The sequence below is a fragment of the Centruroides vittatus genome, unplaced genomic scaffold (genome assembly GCF_030686945.1).
Source record: "Centruroides vittatus isolate TY-2023 unplaced genomic scaffold, ASM3068694v2 scaffold_1047, whole genome shotgun sequence".
NCBI lineage: Eukaryota > Metazoa > Arthropoda > Arachnida > Scorpiones > Buthidae > Centruroides > Centruroides vittatus.
Window position 1 is genome coordinate 139,365 of NW_027122669.1, and position 21,377 is coordinate 160,741.

A 21,377-nucleotide genomic window follows, 5' to 3' on the forward strand; every position below is an offset into this window, starting at 1 on the left:
AGAGAAAACCACTTGCAGAACAATTGTACATACCCATAGGGTCTTGTGACCCTGTACAGTACAAAGTAGCAGCATTCAACACCTTAGTCAAAAGGGCTTACACCCACTCCTCAACAATGCATGCTCTTAAAAACGAGATTAACACTTTATCGAATATTGCTGAACGCCATGGTTACTATAACCTCATAAATAAATTATCCAAAAAAATACTTCATTCCAAACTGTCAACGCAAACCAATCTGCAGGAGCAAGTAACAATGGATCATAAAGACAGTATTCCACTCACGTATAATCCGTATTTAAGGAAGCTTTACTTGGAGATTTCTAGGAAGAGACAAGTCAGCATCACCTATAGAAGATGCCCTAATATATATCAGCTGCTCCGTAATGCGAAGGATACTCTCAACCAAGACAAGCTATCTGGAGTGTATACCATCCTGCTAAAAGATCATAGATGCAAAGAAGATTTATTATACATCAGCTCCACAAAACGATCATTAGGAGCGAGAATTAAAGAACATAAAGCGGACATCTGCCACAAGAGATTTACAATCGCTTTGGCGCGTTACGCCACAGATTCGAATATCCAGCCAATGTTTGACGAGACCAAGATCATCCACACCACACCCCTTACACACCATTTGCAATGGATGGAGGCAATTTATATATACAAAACTGCCCGAGATAAGAAATGTATTAACAGCAAAGAGGAGTTATCATTATCCGTAGCATGGCAAACGCTTATGTACGATGGATGATAGTACAGAAAAGTTTCTACTTTCGAGCATGCGCAACGATGACAACATCCACACGCGTTTCCTTTCGAATCTTTCTCAGAGCTCTTTCAAAAAGTGTTCCATCTAATGTTTCTTGCAATTTGTCCGTTTCTCACCTGATGAAGAACTTTATGTTCGAAAACGTTTGTGACAATTTTGTTTTTATGAGATAACGCACCATTTTTTGGTTTTTTGTGGGCATTATTGTATAGTTAGTCACATACTCTGAACCAATTAGTGTGTAGATAATGAAAACAAACAAAAACGAACTTTTTCGAAGTCCTTCCAAGTTCTTCATCATGTTTTTGAACAATTCCTCGATGGTTCTTCGTTTTGGAATAAAATTTGAACAAGAGTTGAATATAAGTTTGAAAAAATTATTACCCACGAAAAATTATTAAAGCCACGTCATGCCTGTTCAAAGAGTCGCCCTACTGAGACTCAATGAATGGCTAAACCGTGTCGTCAATCAACTCTTGCCAGGCCATTGCCATCTGAGATGTTCTTTGGGGGGCGTAGCAGGATGAGCTTGGCCTGGTTAAAGTCTGCTACAATGTCAGGATCTGTTGCATAAGTAGAGAGGGTTGTGGTGGTTCTCGCATGACGTATATCGGCCAGGTGTTCTTATAATCTGATTCCCATGGAGTTGTTAGTTGACCCTATGTATACCAAGTCTCTGTCGTATCTGTTGTCCATTTATAGGGACACTATATATGCCAGGGAGTCTGTTTGGGTTGGAAGGGTCCTTCCCATTATGTAGCATGTCAAAAATAGTCGGGCACCTTTTTTGAACTTATATTCGAACTCTTGTTCAAATTTTATTTTAAAACGAAGAATTATTGAAAAATCGTTAAGAAACCTGAAGAACTCTGAAGGAGTTCAAAACATTTATTTTTTTTTTGTTTTTGTTATTTACACATTGTAATTGGTTCAGAGTATGTGATTAATTCTTGGTTGTTTTCAGATAAATTGTGACATGACATCCCTTCACTTTAAGCCACCATCTCAGCACAGCAGCCACTGATTTCCACAATTTAGCATGCAGAAATCTTTCTTTGAACATACAAGTGGTTTGCCTTTTTTTTTCCTTTCTTTTTTTTTTTTTTTTTGTAACTATGCATGCAGCCTTTCTCAGTCACTGCCCATACTACTGATGCCGGAATTATAAAACTCGTTTGATGTATGTCCACATAAACATTTTTTATGATATCATTGTTATATTGTTATTGCGAAAATTAGCAATTTCTCAGTGCCTCGTTGGTTTCCACCCACCTTGTATATAACAGTATACAATTTAAAATATTTTGAAGATTAAAAAAGAAAAAAGACAAATATGGTTCAAAAATATTTGAGTAAGTTACCAGTAATAAAATTTTCAACTTCTATAAATTTTTATTAATATATTAAGTAAGATAGAATTGATTTTTTAATATAAAATAATAATTTGAGTAGATACTGAAATCGGTATGTGAGAATATTAAGTTGACAGATAATAGTTTAAATCACTTTAAAATATAATTTATCACAGAATAAGGATCAAATCTCAAATCAACTAATCTATTCTTCGTGAAGTTTAATACAGTAGAGAGTCGTTAATCGGAATCAATTGGGGACTGGGGTTGTTCAGATTAGTGATTTGTTCGGATTACCGATTATGTACGAAAAAATATATTAACCTGTCCGTTGTTCAAATTTTTCTCTGTTGCGTGTCGCTTCGTGTTGAATTTTCGTCGATTTTAAGCCTAACGAAAATTTTTATAATAATAATCGAGGCTATCGTATCGTTACAAATTATTTCTTCATTTTGTACAAACAAAATAAATATATTGAAGAATATAAAAACATGAAAATTATACTTTAGAAGTAAATCTAGTATCAAAAACGTTCGATTCAGCACGACACAGTCCGACTGAAAATCGTTCCGATTACCTGCGATTCCGATTACCGAGGTTCAGATTAACGACTCTCTACTGTAGTAATAAATCCTGTAACAAAACAATCTTAGATATCACTCAAAAATGGTGAATATTAGTTTTTATTTAATACGTTAATCACTCATGTAAAGTAAGAGTTAAGCTTTTTCACAAACATTCTTTTTGAAAGCTCTGATTATTTGTGAGTTTTATAATCATATATTAAAAATAAATTTATAAATGTTTTTATATTTGTTTTTATTTGGGTTAATATAATTCTTTTTTTAAAATAGATTTGATTGAATAAAGTCAACTTGATGATGATTTTTTTTATAACAAAATTTAGTAATGTAAGTCATTTTATCAATTAATATTTCAAACTTTTTAATTTGAAAGATAACTGATTTATTCAACAATATATCATTAATCTATTATAAGGCTTAAAAATATCATTTATATTTTGTTTTGAAGCATTGGTTAGGGAATGTGTTTGAAATTTGGTGATCTTTTTTTCTAAAATTGAATATGTTAGATACTGGAAGATGGTATATTTGGATAGTTTGTAAAGTCTATATTTTACATCCAATTAAGTTGTTTAAAATATCTTAGTATTTACTAGAGTTTTCTTGTCTAAATATGTTACTTTATTTTACTGTACTTTAAAAACCAGCACACCTCTGAACCTCACAAGTACAATTCCAGAATAGTTTAATGCAGATAAAATACAAACGTTTTTGATCTACACAGGAGATCATCTTCAGGTTAAAGTGTTCTTAAAAGCAATGCAGAAAATATAAACGAGAATTTAAAGAAAATTTTTTTTTTAATTTTTAAATAATTTTTTTAAATCAATGGTTCCTGTTGGTATAAAGATTGCCAGGCATAAGATAATTGTTGTTTATTTTTGAAATTGATGCAAAGAGCTCATTTCAGTTTGAATATCTCAAGAGCTTCTAGTGTCCTGGGGACCTATTCTGAGCTCTTCCGATAACTCAACGAGAGCAATTCACGGGACATTCGATAAGTGTTTTAGTGAAAGGCAGTTAACGAACCTTAGACAAATCGCTACTCTGTGCTCCACGCTAAGTGGGTTTCGCTACAGGTAGTCTGTCAAGATGCGTCTGGGTTCCATACTATTGATACTGGGTTCCATACTCTTTAACCAATCACAGTTTAGTTTACATTGTATTTTTCCCACGTGACTGCAACCTGTCGTTTTCCAAGTTTTTAGTATTCTGTAGCCTAATTTTTTGTTAAAATGTCATCAAAGAAAGGATAATGCAGCCAGTGAACTACAACTTGTCAGTTTGAGATGTTAGTTAAAACACTTCGTCTCTAACCAGGGTTGGATTTAGGCATCTCGAGGCCCTTGAAACCGTGTGAAGGCCCCTTACTAACCCTTTACAATTTTAGAAGTTGATCGTACAAAAAAGGTAATTAACATAAACATATTAATTTTAATCATAAATGTTTTATTCTTAAAAAGTATTTGCAACATATTAGAAAAAAAGGTACAATTCGAAAAGGAAAACACTAAAAATTTTGTTTTCGTCACTTTTCAATGACAAAAATGCTGCTAAAAGTTAAGAAAAGCTACCTATAAAAATCAAATAAATTTTATATTTAAAAAGAAGAAATCACTAGAAATATAATATAAACAATATTGGTTATTAACATAATTAAATACTACACAAAATAAAAAGTAAAGTATATTTTGTTGGTTTGTAAAAAACAAGTTATTACAAAATTTGACTTCAATTTCCTTTTTGAGCTCCTTTGAAACTTGAGGCCTTAAGCTACAGCTTACATAGCTTACTTGTAAATTTGGCCCTAGCTCTTGTTTTTCTCATAATTCATTGCATAAATGTAATAGTAATGGCTTCGAAAGACGACAAAGTTCTTTAAAGTGTGTATCATTCAGCCAAAAAGCATTATCTTGAAGATGAAAAACCAAGATTCATGATGTTCAATGCTAATTTTCTCTATCCCCAATTGTTTGTGAAGTAATATCATCCTTACACCTAAAGTCACCATGTTCTTTTTACTTTCGTTACATTCCTAACGATACCTCGAGAGTGATCGATAAGAAAAGCTTAGTCATCGCACATGGCTATTAGAACCGAAAACGAAATGTACAGCTCAGAATAGCATTTTCACAGTTAATTAAATGCCAATTACGTGGTTCTGATAGAAACTGGTTTTTATTGTATTTGTTAGCTTAACAATACTACTCAGAATAGGTCCCCTGATTTGGGTGTCGTGCTTAGATTGCCAGATAATGGAAGCTTTGTCTAGATAGGCTTGAACGTTGTTGTCTGTGGCATACCTGGCTAGGACGGTGTTGTATTTTCTTTTATCAATATCATATTTGTGTTCTGCAAGCTTTACTTTGAGTGATTGTGTGGTGGCTTTTATGTACTTAAGATCACATTTGAATCTATTGTCTCTCAATGGAATCCTATAAACTCCTGGTACTCTAAGCATGTCGGTGTTGTCCTTTTTGTTTCTGAGGATATTATAGATAGTGGGAACACATTTATATGTTAATCTATTATATTTCTAACAGGCAATTTCTTTATATAAGCTTCTCATGTTGTGGTTATAATCTAGAACGATGCAGCATGTGTTGAGAGTGTTTTCAATCTGCAATATACAGTAGAACATCGATTATCTGAATACTGATCAACCAAAACATCGGTTAACCAAAAGTGTTCGAGTCGACAAATTCAAATTTCTGCTAGTACTGTGGTGCTGCAGCACTCTCCCCCACCCTGCCAACCTAAACTGTAGACCTACTTTAATGTACTACTTTATGTAAGGTATGTATTTGTAAGACATGTGATACAAAATACAGTACAGTTTTGTATTTAATATACTGTTTTGTAAATGATCAGTTATCTGAACAATCCCAGTCCCAAATTATTTCAGATAATTGATGCTCTACTGCATTGTTAGTGGGTGTGTGTTGGTGTCTTTCTTGTTTAATATGTCAGCATGGGTTAAAGATTAAGAAACAAAATTTGGTATGATAACTTGTATATGGTAACTTGTTTATGCTATTAAGTTTTGATGCATATAAGTCAAGGGGGTAGGAGTTAGGAGAAGGACATGTTATATTTTGAGTGGGATCAGACTTAATGAAAATTTCACTTGTTATTGGCATTTACAATATTTTTAGAAACTCATCTCTACCTTCAAAATTAAACCTTTCTTGCCTTTTTATAATAATAAATAATATAAAAGTTATTTTTTAATACTATCTCATAACAGATTGCACCACACACAATTTTAACTTTGTGCTAATGTGACAGTGTTTCTTAGACATAACTATTTTTTGCCAGAAAAGTTATGCAACTCATTGCTGAATTTTTAATATTATTCAGTTATTGTTAAATGAACTTAAAATTGCTTTGAGGTATTATCCCTACTCAGTAACACAGTCTTTTATATCAATTGCCGCTATCATAACCCACCTTCTCTTGCTTGTTTACTCTAACCCAGGGATGGCAAACCTTTTTTAGTCTGCATGTCATATAGTAAGTGTACTTATATTTAAAAATGTTTATGGATGCCAAAGTTTTAGACTTGGAATAATGATATTCAAAGAAATGTAATGAATATGCTTTATTTAGAATAAATGTAAAGAAGCTGGTTGAAAAAGGATAATTGAAAAGATGTGATAAACCAAAATCATATGCTATGTTATGTGCTATATAATAGCAAGGTTGAGGCCAAAGTTTTAAACACGAAAACGTGTACATAGGATGTTCAGCGCTGCTTTCCCGCAAGCCTAGAAGTTTGACAATGGCATTTGGAATGTCGAGCATGATTCTACTGACTTTCCAAACATCATTGTCAAACTTCTAGGCTTACGGGAAAGCAGCGCTGAACATCCTACGTACATGTTTTCATGTTTAAAACTTTGGCCTCAACCTCGCTAATTTCTCCCAACCTTCCACTTTACACATGCATGCCATATGTTTGCTACCCCTGCTCTAGCTCATCTTCCTTCGTAACTGATACTTACATTCTGCTTTCATTTATTTGACATATTATTTTTTAATGATTAAATTGGAATACCAAGTAGTAATAAAAAAGTTTATTTCTTATATTTCAATTTTTAAAGTATCATTTTATATGTAGATTAATTTCAGAATGAAATCATATTTTAAAACTTTTTATTTATTCAAGCAAAGTTTTAATGTATGTATGTGTGTAATAATATATACACAGTATTTTATAAGGAATAACATTTACATATTTAAAACTTCTGAAATTATCAAATTTATAAATAAAACACATTGATAATTTGTCTTATCTATTAATATTATTATAAACTAAAACTTTTCAGATCTGTTATATTTTTGTATATTTTGACTTTTTTAAAAAACAGGAACTCTTTCTAGCTTGTAATATTTTTGACATAAATACTTTAATAAAAACAAAAATGCTGTGGTCTTGGTGTAGTTATTATTGTTCGGTATTAGTTAATATTTTAATAGTGAAAATAAATTTTGTTAAATTTGTCATCATTTTATAAACTAATATAAATGAAACTGCTTTCTTCACAAAGCCTTTGAAAATTTATTTATTATCTGCAATTACTAACTCCCAAATTTTATATACAGATAACCTGCGTATAACACGGCACTTCTATAGGATGGATTCACTCTAACACGGTTCGAGAATTGGAACCATCCCCATATAATACAGTACTTTTATAGCACGGATTCACTCTGACAGGGTTCGAGTATTGGGTAAAACCCTCGTACAACATGAAATGTAATAAAAACTATTAAAAGTGAACTTTATCTAATTTGAAAATAGGGAAATCCTCGTTCAATAAACGTGATAAAGCTTTTAAGTGCGAAAGATACCTCATTTGACATTTTTCGTACTATCAGATTTTCATGCATAATTTTCGTGAACTATTAGTACTTAAGTTCAGTATGTAAATTTTCTTTTCTCGCCTTCTGTCGATACATGTGGTCCTTATCAAAACTTCTCTCAGTGTTGCCAGATCTTGATGCTTCTGCTTTTAGTGTTGCCAGATGTTTTTCCCTTATTCCATCACCAGTTTTTAAGCATTGAACTGTTGGGACCGTTACGGAGATTAAAAATTTTCGGTTAATAGTGCTTAGTGATGACGACGAAAACATTGTTTAATTTATATTAATATGTATCACTTCTTCAAAAAATTTTAATAAAGATATTTATCTTAATTATGAAAATATAACAGCATGTTTTTTTAATTTTTGGAACCTAACCCCCCTTTTCGTACTAGTTCTTTGTTTCGTATAACACAGCAATTTTTTGGAATGTAACTTCCGTGTTATATGGGGGTTACCTGTATTTTAAATTTTGTAATATGTCTAGTCGGTTAATGTTACCCTTGGTGCCAAGATAGTGGCTCATCTCTGATTTCAGCAAGGAAACAGTGGGACGCACGTTCTAACCTAACCTAACCTAACCTATTCTAATAATTTGGTTGCTAATAATTATGGTAATTTATTAGAATAGTTTTCTTTTATTTGTTTGTGGTTTTAGGCCCTTTACCGCTCTGAGAGCACAAAAAAGGCCAAGAACTGATATGTAGACAAGAGTGTCTGTGTTGGTTAGTGAAAGGTGTCCCAAAGAGGGCTCATAATGTTCCATTAAGGGCTCATAAGAAGTACTAGTCCCTTGTGAGGGCTCATAAAATTACGTGTTTTGTGTTGTGTTTCAGTATTTTATTCTGCATGTTATGTTTGATGTTCTGCTATTATAACTTACCATTGTTGCTTGTTGAGAGAAGAGGAAAGACAGATTGATAGAAAAGTTGCAGTTTGCATTTAGTAACCAACCAGACCTAACCTGAATTTCTGAGTTGCTCAAAGTGGCTGAGGAAAAGACGGCAGCAGTGAGCAACTCAGTGATAACAGTTTCCAGCAATTTGGAATAGCAATTTAGACAGGGGAAAATACCACACCTCTTAGAGGTACGATTGTAGCCTTCCAGGAGGACTTTGAGTGGGGGCTGGCCCCATTTGGGAGAGAGAGTGGAAGAAACCCAGAACTCCACCTGGCCAGCGAGAGAAAAACCAAAAACTAGTTGGGAAGCCAACAAAGTAAAAGTTTAATACAGCAAAGGGCAAACAAACTAGGGGATGCTGGAAACTATTACCACATGGGAGAAGAACAGAGGTAAGAAAAGGCTTCAAGACCAGTGACCACACCACACAGTCTCCAACAGGTGTGTAGTTCTGTGCAGTAGGTGATGAACTTGACCTGTGAAATTAATTTGTTTATTAGTACCTAGCAGAGGGCTAAAAGAAGGAGCCCTACAGGGCTAGGTGAAAAGGAGGAGAAACGAATATAAAGATTAGTCAATAGCAGCAGTGGATAGGTGCAGCGGCCCGCTAACGCAGTGGCGTAGCATGGGTGTCAGCCGCCCGGGACGGAGGAAAATTTCGCCGCTCCTTTATTTAGGTATTATTATTATTTATTGTGAAATTTTGCCGCCTCCTTAAAGTGCTGCCCGGGGTGGGCCACCCCTGCCGCCCCCACTACGCTACGCCACTGCGCTAACGCCATGCCAAAAGGTGCCCATGGGTGGATGAAGGCCACGGGAGGCAAGATGAAAAAAGCTAGTTGCTGAATGCAGACGGCAACCCTGGAGCAGAACCGCTGCTGCCGATCAACCGAGGGATACTCGTACCAGGATCAAAGCCACTATCTGAGAAACGAATAGACCAGATGCAGTGGACAAGGAGGTCCACCCGTTTAAGGCAAAAGCCTCAAAAAGCAGAATGAGTGGGTTTGATGCAAGAACCTCAACATGTAACACCCATTCAGAAGTAAGGAGAAAGACCCGGTAGTCCGCTTGCACAAGTAAAACAGGCGGCAGGTAACAGAGAAGGGGTGCCTTGTTTACAGGGTAGTATAGGAAGAACAATTAGTGTGAAGTATTTTTATGAAGAAAGTGAAGTAACAATATGCTATAGTACTTAAGAGTTGAACGTAAGTGAGAAGGAATAGGGTGAGCCCGTCATCCATCAGATGGTACTAGTCCTGAGGCTCAGACAAGATTTAGAGGTGCTCAGCATGAGTAAGAGAACTGTAGATTTGAAAGGGTGAAGAGAGAAGCGTAGGTGGCAAGCAAACACCCACCGAAGTGGCTGTGGGAGTACCAAGCAAGCCGAGAACAGGAGGAAAAATTGCTGCACATCGCACCGGGAGACAGTGGCAGCAAAACACAGGGCACCATGGTTTATAGCCCAGTGCCAGAGGAGGACAAAGCCTCTCCACTATGGAGAGACAAGTAAAGGAGAGTAAGGATAGTAGAAACAGGAAGAATGGTGCCATATGAGCACTGTGCTGAGGGTAGATTATTTTTCTATATTTGGTTGTTTATTGTTTATTTTACAATTTCCACACTATCGATGAAAGTACATTTCATGTGGGAGGAAAACAATATATCCAATTAGGCGCCAGGCAATATTGTGAGAGCAGTGCAGCAGCATAAAGAAGAGAGAAGATTGGCGTAAGAGAAGTGTGTGGAGGAGAATAGGATTAGAAGTGAGGAAAGGTGGTGGAATATGGTGAGAAGGGATTTATAATAGTTGTTGTGGTAGAAAGGATGTGATAGGGAGTTAGGTTAAGTGTAGGTAGAGTAAATATTGAGGGATTGAGTTGAAGGGTATATATACAATGAGTAATAATATACACAGGCTTTATTAGAATAGGTTAGGTTAGGTTAGGTTAAAACGTGCGTCACACTGTTTCCTTGCTGGAATCGGAGACAAGCCGCATCTTGGCACCAAGGGTAACATAAACCGTTTAGTCTTGCTAAAATGTGTTTGATTATTCAAATTTTTATTCACGAAGATCATTTTTTTCTGAAAACTGGGATAAAGGAAACTACTTCCATTATTGTTTTTAATTAAACCAATGAACTTGTTGAAATCATTTACTTAAAGAATATTTAGATTTACTAAAACTTAGGTACTAATTGAATTTGATTTGGCTGAATCTAGATTCCCAGCTACTTTCATCTTATTTTTAGATTCTAAAGCATATTTCATGTTTCAGTTTTTCTCTATTGATATTACTGAATCAATAGCAGAATACTATCTCTTTAAGTATTTGTGTGTTTTCCCCAAATAGCTGTATGAACATGCACCATGTTCTGTCAAGAATGCTTACATGACGGTACTGAGTTTTGCTGTTTTTAATGAAAATATTTAATACAGTACTGCATATTTAAGCTAACTGAAAAATTTAATATGAAATAAACATTTTCAGCTTTTCTACTTTTCTACAGATATCAATATTGACGATTGCAGAAAGCAAAAATCATTTCTCCAGCAACATTAGCACAGTTCTCTGCTTTTTTGAAGATTAAAAGAAAAAGTTTTACTTTAAAATAATGGTTCTAGCCATCATTGAAATTCTGTATCTCTGAGGATAGTCTGAAAATCCCAAAAGTACTAGGGTTTAAGTTAAATATTTTATAGTGTTGTGCCATTCTTTCCATTTTTTGCATGATTTTTTTTATGAGGCTTTCTTCAGTTGCCTTGAATAAGCAGTACTGTGTTGAATCTTTACACCTTTTTATTATTTAACAATAACACTTATGAAACTTATTATATCACGTTTAATGTAGCAATACTTTCTTTAGTGACAAAAGCTTTTAAAGTTTTAGAGTTTCAATTTTCAGAATAGAAAGGTGGTGATATTTTCACTAAAGTAAAATGTTGATTTGTTTCTAACACACGATGCAGTGTAATTCAGCGACACTTGGCTTCTTTTCGAAATGTTGATTACTTTTTTGTTAAAATTTCAATTATACAGATACATTTTGGACTGGAAAGTTAGAGAAGAGTAATATTTATAATATTCATAGAAATATCTAGTATAAATTATGTAAAAATTGTAACACAATAAACGACTTCTTCTAATAACACTGTAGTGCGTAACACAGAGACACAGACTAAAAACCTTTCACAGTGTTGTATACGATAGAGAACCGACCAATGTTTTCGGCCTCCACCGAGGCCTTCTTCAGGTTGAGAACTAAAAGTCATCCCCACCAGACTGCCAGAAAATATTAGTCGGTTCTCTATCGTATACAACACTGTGAAAGGTTTTTAGTCTGTCTCTCTGTGTTCTGTAAAAATTGTTGTAAAATATATTTTTGTTTCTTTGATCTTTAATACAATTGCATATATGTTAAAATGTTCCCTAAATGTACTATAATAAAGTTCAATATTTATAACAAATAAGAAACCATAAATACATTAACAATTAAAATGATATTGAAGAAGCTTTGAAATTTCATATATTTATTATCATAATACAGTTTATATTTAAGAAGTATTAGTAAAGAAATTTTTTCAATTGCAATGCTTTTTTTATTTCATTTCTTTAACAATGACTCTAATAAACAGAAGACCTATAAAACTAGTAAAAACTAGTAACTAGCCAGGATGATAATTACATTTAAAAAGTTACAAAAAAATTCTTAAAAAATTAATATATACATATTTATGATTTAGTTATTGCCAAATGAAAATTTATTTTACATGTTTTATGTATTGAGGTGGATAAGAGCCTACAATAAAAGGTTGACTCCACCATAAGACGTGTGAAGTGACACCTGAAGTGTGAAAAGGACAAAAGATGAAGAAAGATGAAGAACCCTGTGTTTTCTTCTGTTAATTTTTTATGGAAATTTTTTAAGAATTGCTTTGTAATTTTTTAAACCAAAAATAATAAAGACTCACTGTATTTTGAACAGTGTTTTTTGTAATTGTAAGTGTCTGTGTAGAATGAGCAAAATATTGGTTTTGAGAATGAAATAAGTATTTTGAGACTTACTTTGATATGTTTATGCTATATAAGTTTAAAAAAACAATAGAATTGATTATTTAAGTATATAGAAAATTTCAAATTTCTTTCATATTAGTGTTGATTAAAGTCTTAAGACAACCCAACATTTACTCAGAAGGAAAAAATCATGTGAAATGTATTATGTTAGGGTTGACAGAGATCTAGCTAAGGCTGCCACATAACATGAAAGTTTAATTTATGATTCCCACTACAATTGTAAATACAGTAGAGCATCGATTATCCGACTTAATTGGGGACTGGGGTTGGTCGGATAACTGAAAAGTATGAAAAAAATACATTATTAGTATAGCGTATTAGGCCTGGTTTAAATACTAGCCTCCCTTTTATGGTCGAGCCAGTGCTGCCAGCTAAAACATGCAAAAATTTAACAAAAATAATAATAAAGTAGCCAAGACGTAACCAAATATTGTAGCACCATATCACTAGTGGACATTTGAATTTGCCGACTAGAACGTGGTCGGTTAACCGATAAGTCAGTTAATCGGGGGTCGGATAATTGATGCTCTACTGTAATTGCAATAAATATTTAATGCATCAACTCATGATGCCTTAACTTATATTAAGACTACAGAAGTCTGGAATAAGAGGGAGGGAGGAAGAATGGCAGGTTATGTGGAAGAGGTACAGTACAGTATCTCAAAGCTCAAAATGGTGGATTGTGGTGATATCGTGTTCTTTGCTATTGCTAAACAAAAGTGGTATGATGTTGGGCAAATCTTTTCATTGGTGAAACTGTACAATCTTTGGAGTTTCTACGACCTGGCAATGTTATACAACTTTACATTACTTAATTACTGTAATCTTTTAACTAACCCTTTCAAAACCTTTTTATTTCCTGCAAGTTACAAGCAAATATTTGAAATATTGCATAGTAAAAATTCAAGCATTTGAATTTAATCGGTTTTTTAAAAATTCAAATTCCTGGCATTACGAGGTTGGAACACCATCGAACCTGAAGCAGATCTCGGTGGAGATTTGAAAATGTTTGTTCACTCAAGTAAACAGTGTAACTTGCTGGAAATAAAAAGGTTTTGAAAGGGTTACCTGGCAATCTTCCTATCCCTTTTGCTCATTGAAAGCAGCTTCTCCTATTGTCTTTTAACACGTGCATTTTCTTCTGTCCACAGTTATATACCCTTTCCTCTACTTCTGCTTGGTTTATTGCACCTCTAGACAATAAACCAGTGAGCAAAAGAGAGAGATCTAGAAATATCTATAAATATTACTGTAACTAAATACATTTATATATATAATACATGGCAGGTGATTATCAGAAATAAATCTCACAAAATCTTGGTACAAATTAAAAATATTTTCCATAACTGTTCTATAAAATCAAATTTTTAGAATGTTAAAACATTAATGCTAAGTAAATGCTTGTTTTTACTATAAGTTTTATTTATATCAGTTATTGATTATTGTGAGGGAGTTAAAATATCTCATGCACAAGTACAAATGAAATGAAAATTATTACAAATACTTTTATTAAATCAGCTCCAATTAATATAGTCTTGTCAAAAATGCTTTATTAAAGTCAATCTTGCATACAGTAAATTAGCTTAACAACCTTAGGGTATACTGTCCATTTTCAAGAATAACAACTTATGTTAAGATATGTGCGAATTTTTCTAGACAAAGAAACTAAGTTTAGTAAAATGAGAATCTTTAATTCGCATAGCCGAATACAGGATCTTCTTATGTAGGATGTCAGCTTTACAATCTCTATCCCTGATACAAATACACGTTAATACCATAACCGACAATAATAGAAAGACACAAATTGAAATATCGTGACAATTAGATCTTAATTAATTAATATTTTACAAAAGACAAATACGAATATATAGGTATATCTTACAACTATCTTATAACTAACTGACGATGGACGCTTAATGCGTTTGAAAACGTTCTTAATATTAAAGAATTTATGCTGAAGTTTGAATGGTTGTTTATTTTATGATATTGTCTCTTCAGTAAGCAAGTATATTTTTATTTATAACTAACTGCTATTAATTTAAGAGAATAGGTAGATTTAGAGCAAGGAAGAAAGTAGAGACCAAAAAAAAGAGGGGTACCCAAGATTATCGGCGGTGCTCTCGATGCAATAGCATCTAAAGGACAAACCTTTTCTAATTACAATGAATATTGGCTTTGTTCATCAAACCTCTTATTAAGTCAAATACAATGGGACGAAATAGTACTCTTGTACTTTTACTATCAGGATTTCACTTCTCTTCTATCTCTTTGTTTTCTCCACGTGGCACCACAACAGCTGGAGAGCTCCCTTTACATGTCTCCTCTCATCCAGTTCCACCTTATGAATGCCCTTGTGGTCTATAGTCTGCCCTGAGGGTCGCATATTGCCCCATTGTTCTTAAGGGACCACCTGCTGTTACGCCGTTAAGAATGAGTCGAAGAAAAATTCCAGAGGGAAAGATAATAGCAATAGAAAAGAGGGAAGGGAAATATAATGTTCTAAAATAAAATGAATTATAACTATACAATAATGGCATGCAGCCACACTTAAAACTAAAAATAAAATGTGAAAAAAGTAAAACTTTTACATAGTAATTTTTGAAAAGTCAAATGCATTAAATGTATAAGTTGTAACTATGATAGACATTAAACTCTTTTGAACAATTGAAAGGCTGAGTTCAACAATGGTCTAATCCTGTTTTTTTTAAAAGTTGCAATGTTATGCTGTCAAAGTGATGTACACTAGTTCTTCATATTTTACATATTTTTTTGTTTTCATCAGTACTTAAATGGAACCCTAGTAACCATTCATTGTATTTAGAGACAGTATATTTAATACACAAAAGTATGGCACTGTTAATTCAGTTTCAATATAGGAGAGGGTTAGATCAATTTTGCATTCAATCTTTCAATTGAAACAAATTCCTGTCAACTGTCTGTTAGTAGATATACAGCAGAATTGATTGTTAGATAAATAGAACAGAAGGTTTCAAGTGATTGTCTGATAAGATTAAACTTTATAAGAAGAATGTTAGTTGGTATGTATTAATAAAATTTACAAAAATATAGATGAAACTGGATGCAACTACAATATATAACACACAAAACACCAATAATCCAATAAAAATATTAAAATGTAATAGGTAAATGTTTTTTTAACCATATTCAACATTCATCATCAGGTTTTAGAATAGAACATAATATATAAAATTTAAAATAAAAGAATTCAGTAGTATTGTGCATGAGTAGCTGGCTTATTTATATTTGGATGCACAGAAGTGTAGCATCCAAATACAAATAAATAAATAAAATATAATCAACTAATAGATCAATTTTGATCACTGGTTTACCTCTAGCACTAAGCATTTAAATAGCAAAGAAAAACAAAACTAATAAAATAACATGTTTTTAAAAGACTTTAAAAGACATGTTTAAACAGTTTAGTTTTATTAATATAATATGTAAAATTATGAAATTTTAAATGAAATCTCATTGTGGCTTAGCAATGAACTGTCTATGGACTACATAGTTTAAGCAGCACTGCTTTAACCTATACTGTGATCATGCTATGCACACGCTTTCTTATGAACTGTAACTGGAATTCAGTAGCCATACAAAAAGAGATGGCATCAATGTAATTTTCTACATAATTATATATATTAAAATTGTAACATTTTAAAAATATAATCACAAGTAGCCTCTCTATGAAACTGTTCTGATTTTTAATTTTTGAAAAAAATGCTATTGTTTTTACATATTTATCTATTTATATTGATGCAGATTATATAAAGTGGTACAATAAAACTCTCCACCCAACTTTATTGGTATTGGATAGTGGACAAGATTTGATGTATCTGTTTGGTACAAAAGAATTTATTAGAATGAGAATGGATGTAACAATTTATTTATGATGAATTGATGACGAATATAATCTTTCAAGCTTTGATACTATCCAGGTAAGATGACAAATTAGTTTGCGTTCTATAGGATGGATTTGTTTAATGACTTTGCTAATGTTTGTAAATAAGTAAATATAAACAGTAACTGTTAAATTGTCCAAATTACTCGAAATTAATTTCAGATATAATTTGGTGAATATAACTAAACAAATTCATTAATTATTAAAAGACTTGTTATTGAATGTAGTTGTTAATAGTTTTTAGTTAAATTATATCTAAAATTTGCCTAAAGTAAGTTGAACAATTTAGAGGATACTTGTTTGTATTTTTAACATCAGAAGCAAATGTTGGTATAAAACATTTATACAAGGTGTCACAAAAGTCCCTGTGCAGTTTTGAACTTTAATATTAAGATATATATAAATGTTACAAACTTATAATAAATACAATTCAAAAGCTATAAGTAATGAAGTTTTTTATGCAATGAAGATTTATTCTTAAACTTCGGCATAACTATCATCATGTAGATATTCCAGCCAATTTTCAAAATTGAAAGCATTCATCAGCTGCTGATTAGTGATTGCATGGATTGCAGTTTTAATCTTACATTTGTACAAATAATGAGATTTTGATACATGGACAACTGTTTTGACATAATACTTCAGAAAAATAAAAATTTTGTTTGTCTGAATTCACAAAGCTAATACATGTGTAAACTATGTAAACCTTGTAATGGTAATTGCTGTAAGTAAAACTAGATGATCGCCAAATTATTAGGCTATAATAAGGCTAAGTTAATAATTATATTTGAAGTAATTTGTCTAGAGATAGGTGTGGCTAAGCCGTCAATTGTGATAATTTTAATAATCATTATAAATTAATTTTAATTTAGAATTTCCTGGAAGAGAAGAATTGGCCTGGAGTGGGAGTCTAATTCACGACTCCTGCTTACTGTGCCAGTTAAACTACCAAGACTGCCATCCAATCTTTGCTTCTAGAACTATTAAGTTACACATATCCATATAGGGGCTGCTCTGGAAAATTTTTAAAAATTGCCAACCATTTCTGTAGTTTTTAATTTTTTTTGTGAATTCAAATTATTATTTGCCACCAGTTTTACTTACTAATTGATGCAGGTGCCAATAGCCTTATTAGTTTGGTATCTGGAAAGCAAAAGCAACATGTTAAGCTGTCACTTGGAAATAGGAATTGTTTTTGAATAATTATTTAATGAATAATTCTCAATAACACATTTGATCACAATGCTTAAGCAGTATTTCACTGGTTGTCGTGTCAAAATCTTTATCAAATTCCCCAAATTTCCTGTCAGCTGATAAAAAATTTCCAATCTGGAAATTCTGGTATTGCACAAAAACTGCCTTCAGTTCTCAACATCACTTCCTGCTTTCCTGTCTGAATTTGTCACATGATGTCATGAAACCACTGGGTGTGGTTCATGCGCTCCCATCACACAGGAGCTCAACATTCTGCTGCTTTTCCTGAACCACACTTTGTGATTCAACTTCAAACTGAATGTTGAAATAAGCAGGCTAAGCTTTATATTGCCACTTTAATAAAAACATCACCATGTGGCAATTTTGGCATTATGAGCATGACTGTCAACAACTCACAATACCAAGAATGACCGTGGACCTCCTTTATGGCACTTAGTTAGCTATTGCTTTTACTTTGCCATGGTGTATAATATGTATAAACAACTCCACTAACTCGATTAATTTAATTAAAATAGGTAATCTGCAAAATTATCAGGCTATAATAATAAGTTTGTAACATTAATATATTATAAGTTATTAGAGTTTAAAACAGGAACTTATGGGACATTCTGCATAATCTGTGTACTAATTATTACAATTTATACATCAATATAATTCTAAATATAAAAATTAATAAGATGTAAATGAGATATTTTTCTACATTTAAAAATTACAGTTGACTCTCAATAAATTGAACTTCATTAACTGAAATCTCTAAGCCAAATTTTATTTTCATCCTGACGAACTCAATGCATTTTGTTTCTCTATAAATCAAAACAGTTTCAAGAGCACATTTCAATAATTCTAAATGTAGTATTCCAGTGAAAAATATTTTATGTCTAATATTGTGTGCTTTCTGTTGTATTAGAACCACTTTAAAACAAGCTTGAAATAAAATCAAACATTTCATTATATACAATTGGAAAACAAAGTTACTTCATATGTTAACAATCACGTACCGTATATGTTAACACCTCAAAGTCATGAAATAAAAATACAGAAAATTTAAGGGCCATTCATACCTAAATTAACTTTATACTTAAATGTGAATTACTCAATCAAATTTTACGGATAATAAACTATTTTTTTTTTTTAAGTTTCAAATGTATATTTTAGAAACTACATCACACAGGCCTAGAATGAAACAATAGACTGTTGATGTCATACTCATAACAGACTTTTATCACTAATACAGTGGAAACTGGTTAACTTGAATTGGTTGGGGGAATTTTCTTCAAGTTATGGAGGTTCAGCTGAAAATCAAGATATTGTGCACCGGTTTATTAACGATTATAATATGCCTTAATAAACTATCTATACAATATTTCTGTGGGTCTTATTATGTAGAATCATTGTGTCAATGTAAACTTCTGTGTTATCCAGAAACTCAAATGCTTAACCAAATGGTTGATCCATTCACTCCTAAGTGTTTAGTAAGGATTCTTTTAAATTGCAATATTTGGTGTCTACAATTGATCAGTTTAAAATATTTTTTATCACAATAAAACCACTCTACAATTGTTATATTTTTAAAATTTTGTCACAAAGGTTAAAAATTTTACATAGTTGAATAATTATAGTTCTATTCTATCTAATGTAATAAATAAATGGATTTTTTTAATTATTTTTTAAAATTAATTTATTAAAAATCCATTTATTTATTACATCAGATAGTTGGAGAGGAGAAATCCATCAGCAATCAAATTAAACAAACAAAATCAATCGTAAAAAAAAACACACACACACACAGCAAGTTTGAAAGGCAGTTACAGTATATTGGTCACACACACTGTCTGGAAGTCACCACCCCAGTCGCCATCATGTGATACGATGTTTATGTTTACTTGTACTGTACATGGGTCCCACACTTCATAGAAAGTTTCCGATCGGTTTATTCAATGGATGAGTGTTAATTATTTTATTTAAAGGAAAATTAAAATTCCAGAGCATTATGAAAATACTGTATTAAAACCCCATTTGAATTAATTAGTTGGATATAACATGCAACTCTCTATGCTGGACAGTCAAGGAAAGAATAACTTTTGAGTTAACCAGGTTCCACTGTAGTATAAGTATTTTGTTATTTTATATATATATGAAAATAATAACAATGTAATAGATTTAAGTCTAACTATATTGTATATGTTATGATATTTATGATTTTATTAATGTTAATTTCTGCACTTTGAATTTTCATCTCCTCATAAATTCTTATCTCTTCCTTTTACTTGAGAGTCAACTGTAGTATTTTTACATAATTATATGCATTATAATTTATTCTAATACTGAAAATTAATACAAACAAGACTGTCTTTGAATGCAGTAATTATATTTCTTTGCTTGCTTTGCACATTTTTATGTATGTTCCTAAAAATACCATATGCATGTAATGTGACATCCTATTTAGTAATGTAAACCAAGGGTCTTCAACCTTCCTTTCAGGAAGAGCCATCTTTTTAAAATTTGAATAGAAACCAACTTACTAAGAATCACAGAATATGTAAATGTTCTGTGGCTCTTGGTAATTTGATAATTTTTCTTCTGTGACTCTAAATAAGTTTAACATACATTACAACTACACTTACTGATATCTACTTCTCAAACCCCCTTCCACAAGGTGTCATATTTGGATAAATCTCACAAGGCAGTGTCAGATACAACACTTGGTTTTTTTTTTAAACATTTTGACTGTTGAATTGTGTCACTTTGGATGTGGAAGAATAAGGTTGAGAAAGTGCATTCATTTGTTTAATAAAATATTTTTTAATTTTGACCAGAATTATAGGAAAACAAAATTGCTGATAAAAAATTACAGAATGAATTTCATCACTAAAAAGTCATGTTATTTCAGAGTATTTTCAATGAGTAGTTTATATTATATTTTTAGTACAATAAGAAAAAAAGATAATCATGTACAAAAATATTCATCTGTGATACAAGGAAACAGTACAATTAATATAATATAAAAATATAGTATGTAGGATTAATTGGATTAGATTCAGCAAAATCACTTATTGTGAAAGACTATAATAGTGAAAATTAAATTAACTGCACTATAAAGAAAAGTATTGCAACTAGTGATCGAAAAACTGTAATTGGCAAATACCTAAGTTTATTAGGAGTGATGATATTGACATTATGGATATGGAAAATAGTCCTCTTGGTGTTTGCAAAGTAGGAAGAGAGACACAAAAATAAGAACCCTATTCCTTGTCATCATTGCGTAATTTAGCAGTCTTGGGTTCTAATTTCACTTTGGTTTTATTATTTTGGAAATTTTTTGAGTCTGTTTAGCCTTCTGTGGAGTCAATATCCTTCGTCCCTGTCTAATTACTCCTATTGTCAACCTGGCTACTTCCTTTGTGAGTTAGGCCTTGCCGTAGTTTGAGACAATCCACCTATACTACAGTTGTACAAAAGCCACATTAGAGTAACTCTATTCTTATAAAAAAACTATTCTAATGCATTTACAGTTTAAAATTATGTTAAAATGAAAAAAATATAACAACAGATGGTCATTTCCAGGGCTTTCATTTTTGTGTGTCAGATTTAATATTACCACAACTTCGACTCACAACATTTACACCAAGACAGTTTGTGACTCACTGAAATTTGACATTGTAACTATCATTACACTGTGTCTGGTATA

General features: G+C 32.0%; 1 protein-coding gene across 4 annotated transcripts in view; it reads left to right on the forward strand.

Moving 5' to 3' along the window:
• Window positions 1–21,377, forward strand: part of Drep2 (DNA fragmentation factor-related protein 2) — a 125,930-nt gene that overhangs the window by 6,330 nt on the left and 98,223 nt on the right. For 3 of the 4 annotated variants that reach the window (XM_067284006.1, XM_067284008.1, XM_067284009.1), the window contains exon 2: window positions 16,336–16,511. The exons of the other annotated variant lie outside the window; for it this stretch is intronic. The gene's annotated coding sequence lies outside the window, so the exon portion shown is untranslated. The remainder of the gene's footprint in view (window positions 1–16,335; window positions 16,512–21,377) is intronic. 4 annotated transcript variants of the gene reach the window in all.